We start from the raw sequence: 6,257 nt of genomic DNA, 5'->3' as shown, positions 1-6,257 counted from the left end.
CTCCATCAAACACACAGACTATTTTATGTCCCCTCTCAGTATTCATGTAGCAGAGCATATGTCTTTTCTCCTTGCATATTTATGAAGTGTTCAGCAGGCCTCCCTCCCCCTCGGGGCGATCAGTAGTTATGTGTGTGTCCTTTATGCCTCCATTAAGTGACACGCTCCAACTCACCACTCAGGGTTAAATAGATGAAATTATTGCCCCCTTTCTGACAAGTCCCATCTAACATCTGTGAGTGTGTGTTGTGGCCATTAGCTAGAAAGCTTCTTCCCCCAATCTGCTGATGTCCAAGCTCATTGAAAATGGGTGAAAACATCTTCGAGGTCCCAACGGAGCCTGGCGAAGGCGGGAATCTCGGCACGTGTGTCAGACTTGGGTAGCAACTAGTTACATTTATTCAATTACCTTTAATTTTTTTTTTTAAAACTAGTATTTTTATTATGCGGCACTTTTTACTTGAGTAATTGCACCATGAAGAATTGACACTCTCTAGTACATTTCTGGATTCTCTACCCAATGTGAATAACTTCAATGCATGACCCAAAATCTCACCAGACACACACCTACAGTTTCTGTTACAGTTTCATAAGTTTTTTATTTATTGAAATAAACTAATTTGATATATCTCCTGATATGAATTATTGTCATTCTGGTCCTCAAAATACCCAAATTTCCACTTTACTTTATATTCTGGTTTGCAATTTTTAAATATTAAATGATCGACAATTTGATCAGTTACTCAGCACTTCAGTAAACGTTTTACCAAATATGTTTTTACTCCTACTAGAGTAATTTCTTGGATGACCACTTTTTACTTTTACTTTGGTAAAAATATGTGGAAGTAGTGCTACTTTTTACTAGAGTATAATGTTTGGCTACTCTGCCCATCTCTGGTGTCTACAGATGTCTACCAGTGAAGTTCTGCAGCCTTTACGGCGGCGTGTTCGTTCATACCACTCGCTGTCTTTCATCCCAAACATCCTCTTCCTCAGTAGATCAGCTATCCCAAGCTGCATCCCTAAACGATCCTCCCACCTCCCATATTAACAGCTGCTAAAAGGGATTTTCTTTGGCACCGCAAGACTTTCATCACTTTGGTTTTCCTTTGATCTCTTTGAGAAATGTCATCATCGCTGGCTGTGGGTTGGAGTCTCATTAGGAGGAATTTTAATCTGCAGGACAGGTGAGTTAAGCATCGCTTCAGACTCAGTGTTTAGTCACACCGGTGACATCACACACACACGTACACCCACACACCCACACACACACAGTCTGAGACTTAAGCACATACTATTTATTTCAAACATATTTACATTCACATTCAATGTAAATATGAATGTTACGTATTTAGATAACTATTCGTTTGAAAAGGAGGTAGACAGAAGTATAAACTTATTTGACACAAATACTTTACACAATATTTAAATAAAAAGGAAAAAAGAAAAATTATATTAAAAAAATAGAAAATAAAGTGAGCATTGGTACAGAACACACAGAGGTTGGTGTGTAGTTGTCTTATTTAAATGCTTACTATTCAAGCAAAGATTTTGGCGAGGTTCTTTTACATCGTTTAGGAAAACATCCCATAACTTAATTAAAATTTAGATGATGGACGGACAGACAGTTTTTACACAAATGAATGAGAAACAAATTCTAGAAATAAAACTCCATACATTTCTAGGTTGTGTAGAAACACTCTTTTTGGTGATCCCTGGGGACTGTTTTGTACCAGTTATATTTACATTCATGTGAGTAAATTAACGTTGAACTTGCTTCATGAACCTCATTCCTGCTGAACTGTCTCCTTTCAAGAATCTGTAATCTTCCCAAGCAGAATTTTTTACTGATAGTAAAGATTCTCTGAAGTCCGGTTAGTCAGAATCCATAATGATTTTTCATTATGGTGTCCCTTCAAATGGTTCCTGTTGAAACGTAGCGTGATGGTACATCGAGTTCCACACGAATGCGCAGCATGTGTTCAGGTTTGAATGGCACTGCATGAATGCACTGAATTAACTTCCCCTTGCTGAAAATTTACTTCACCTACCACACTGTTTGTGGTAAATGAAGCCTAATTTAAGATGATATCCTCCCTCACAGAGGATAAAAACCCCCCCAAAAAAACTAAACAATGATGGTGTTCTGTAGCAGCGATGATCATGTCCAATTCATTTTAAGCAGGTTTTGTATCAACCAGCACAACTTCCTTTGATGTAGTAATCTGGCTTATTCAAACATCTGGACCCCACCAGCTGCTGACCTCTGACCTCTCTGTAATGACACACTGGGCAAACATTTCCATTTTTTGATTAAGGAAAGAGAACAACAGAAAGGATTAAAAGGCGTAAAAGAAAAAAAAAAGTGAAGGACAAATGGAGTGTTAGAGAGAGCGACACAGAGACGGGCGGCGTCAGAGTGGGAATATGGAAATGTAATATCCGGCTGATAAATCACTATGACTGTCAGGTGCTCAGTCATCTGATAATGTGACAGACACAGCGGCCGATGGCTTCCTCTCCAGCCCTCTGCTAATTATAGACAGACACAATGAACCCGGGTCCAGAGTGAGCCGCACCAAGCACACGTGTGAAAATAATCTCATTTTTATTTGCGTTTCATTTACGGCACGGTAAACTGAGATCTGGCCTTTCAATCTCTGTGGGAAAATGCAAGAATGTGTTCCGGACCAGAGATATAAATATACAACAAGATGCACTCAAAATACACCAAGTACAGTCTAGTGTGTTATTTTTTTTATTAAGCAACACAGAGAACAGTGCTTATGAGTAAAATATGAAGAACAAACAGAGGGAATCTATTGTGTCCATCTTCAATTACTAACACTTGCTGCTAACACCAGCCTCAGGTCAACTACAGCCCTCTGCTAGTTTACCTGAGGCTGTAGGTTCAGTAGTTGTAGCTGTGCCTTCATTTTATGCTATTATAATAAATCAGATGCAAATCATATCATTCGCAGTTTGCCCAACTGTCATTTAAAATTAAAATTCAATGTACAATTTTTATCCCTCCTTCACTGCATCACATTTTCATATACCGTACATTTTGTAAAAAATAAAAATAAAAGGTTAAAAACACAATACGCAATAGTTTCCAAAAATAAAACTGCATTTCCAAGGTAACCACCAAAACAGCAGACCAACAGTACAATCCAGTAAGTCTTACACTGACCAACACTGGGCAGAATTTTCCAATGGCCGTCGTCTTTTCCTTAAAGTCGGATCGACTAGCCAGCAGCTGCAGCGGATCGTCTCATTAGTAGATTTCCCAAGAGGCTGGAAAACATTTTTGTACATTTGAAGTAAAGAGCGTAAACGATACTCAAGCAAAAAATAAAATAAACACACAAACATAGAACAGAAGTAAATACTTACACATTATAACTGTGGAGCTGTGGACATCACTGTCCACAGCTTGGAAATCCAGGCCTGCCCCCAGGCTGACCGTCACGTTGTGAGGCGCGCAGTCCATGAAAATAAACGTGAAAGTAAATAAGTTAAACATTTTAAGTTACTGCCTCTTCCACACTGTAAGGATTTAGGTTTCTGTTTCTTTTCTAGTCAGTTTAGTTCCTGTGTCCACTCGGCTACCCTTTGATTGATCCCAGCTGTGTCCTGTTTGCTTGATTACTCCCTTGAGTATTTAATCCCACCTGTGTCTGTTTCCTGGTTACAAGTCTTCTATATTGTCATTAGTTTCACGTCAGCTCCAGTTGCTACCAGTGTCAGTCGTTGCTCTTACTCAAATATGCTGCTTGGATTTTTGTGAATCGCTTCTTCATGAAATCATCATCATTTCCCCATAACCTGAGTCCAGCCACGTTTCATCCTCACCCTCCCTGTGCTCCTGTCTTTTGTTCAAAATAACTAGGTCCCCCACCTTACAGTGGTCCTCCTCACCCAGCTGCCTCTTCCGCTGTCTGACCTTGTCCTGGCTTTTTAGGATGTTGGCTGACACTTCTCTAAGTTGTTTCCTGCTTAAAGCCTCCTCACAAAGTGAAGCCTTTCAATCTTCTGCTGTGTGATCTATGTAGGTAGGCGAACAAAATTTGTACAATGATCTACTGAAAGCCCAAGCAAGAGCAATGTGAAAACACATTGCCTCATAGTGTGTTGGAATTTCCAAACATAGTAAATGGTCTGAACTTATATAGTGCTTTTCCAGTCATTTTGACCACTCAAAGCGCTTTACACTAGTCGTACTCACAAACACACACATTTATACACCGATACGCAGATCAGTAGGCAATTTGGAGTCAAGTGCCTTGTCCAGAGGCACATTGACATGTGGCAGGAGGAAGCTGGAATTGAACCTACAACCTTCTGATCGCGCGACGACTACTCTAACAAAGAGCCATAGTTGCTCAACATCAAAAAATACGTTGCATATTTTGTCCAGAGTGCAACTATGGCTGGTTGTAGAGCCTCATCCCTTTTATTTGGGTGGTCAGCAACCAGCTTGTTCAAGGACCTTAAACATCAGAATTCAATAAGTTACACCTTTTGTATCCAGCAATGCACAACATGTCCAAGATTTAGGCTTGGATAATGACCTTTGGATTGTGCTGTTCAACAAGCCCATTCATTTGTGGGTGATATAAGTTTATATCATAAGCTTCTTTGAATGTTCAGCTTCTGGCATAAACCATAATTCACCTAAGGGAAGGACAAGTCAGTATTACTAGATCCACTTTCTGATTTAATAGCAACAATATTGGTATTTTACCTGGTTCACAAACCCTGAACCCTGGTTTGTAAGCAGCCTTTTGGGTGCACCAATTTTGTAAAAGAAATCAAGAATACAATTTGTGACCTCAGGTGGTGTTTTTGATTTGAGTGAGCAGGCCTCTGTCCATTTGGTGAAATAATCAATCATCACACAAACGTCCTGATTAACACCAGTTGTTACCGTCAGTTTACCCACTAGATCCATTCCCACCAACTCGAGGGGTTCTGTCACCTGTGAACAGAAATGGGTGAAGTGTTAATCCCAGTCATTCTACAGCTACATACACATGTGTAATCTGGTTCAGTTTGTCTTCCTCCCACCTCTATGGGGTTATCACTCTTTTCTTTAAGATTTGCCCTTTTGCTCTGGCATTGGAGGCAATGAGCAACCAGAAATAGAGAAAATCAATTAAGAGCTAGATAAACACATAGATAAAGAAAATGAAATAAACAACCACTTCTGGATGTCATTCTCCATTTCTGTCGCCAGTGATGGTGACTGGAAGGGCACAGTGGGTTTTTTGCCATGCATGAAACTCAATGAAGAGTTTGTTAGCCTCCTCTGCTGTGGACACAACTTTGGCCAGATATTCTGTCTTCTGCATATATAATGCAGTTCCCCATCTAAAATATTTAGACATGTTAAGGCAAACATTTGCATATTTTAATATTAGGCTTCAGGGGATTATGATAATATATAATTACATTGCAAGATGATGCATTCATATTTGCGGCCTTGTAGTTATGCATTTACATTTGAGGACAGATCTCTGCTTGTTTGTTGCCCCTTCTGGGTATCTATTCTGAACTTTAAAGTCCAAGATTTCCTTCACTTTTCTGGGATCCATAGATAAGTTCAACTGACTAGTGAATGATAAACATAATATATTTTTATTATCAATATAAAAAGCTTAGGTACTAATGTGTGGGGACATTCAACAAGAAAGTGTCTGATGCTGAAACAGATTACTGAGAGGTCTTTATGGGAGCAACACACATCAAAAGAACTCACTATACAATGACCAAGACAGAGCAGAAGAGAATCAAACATTTTGGAGCCAGATGGTCAGAACTCTTCTGTCTGAGTTACTACGATGCCATCAGATTTGTTGTCATAGATCCAGTGCACATACAGCAAATTGTGTACAGACTTTGGGCAGAACTGGGAATTTTGCCAATAAAGAGCCTCGATGGACGGCAAAGAAGAGTGTAAAACGTCAAAGTACCCTATGAGGTTGGAAGAATTTCCCCGTGAATTGTTTTCTGCTTTACAGGATCTGTAGCAGCTCAGTGGAAAAGCTGGACTACCGTTTACTGACTGCTTTGCCGGAAAGTGGTGATCAACAACAGTCACTACAACATGTGGTTGGACTTTGATCAGGCTTGCATTATATTCTGTCTGCCTTTTCCAGTCTATTGATGGATATAACTCTGGAGCAGACATTTCTCTCACAATGTGAGGATTTGGTTTTCTGCTTGTCAGTTTAGTTCCTGTGTTGTCTCGTCTG

This window comes from Gambusia affinis, linkage group LG09 (assembly GCF_019740435.1).
Source record: "Gambusia affinis linkage group LG09, SWU_Gaff_1.0, whole genome shotgun sequence".
In the NCBI taxonomy this organism is placed as follows: Eukaryota; Metazoa; Chordata; class Actinopteri; order Cyprinodontiformes; family Poeciliidae; genus Gambusia; species Gambusia affinis.
Note: the sequence above shows the minus strand (reverse complement) of the source record.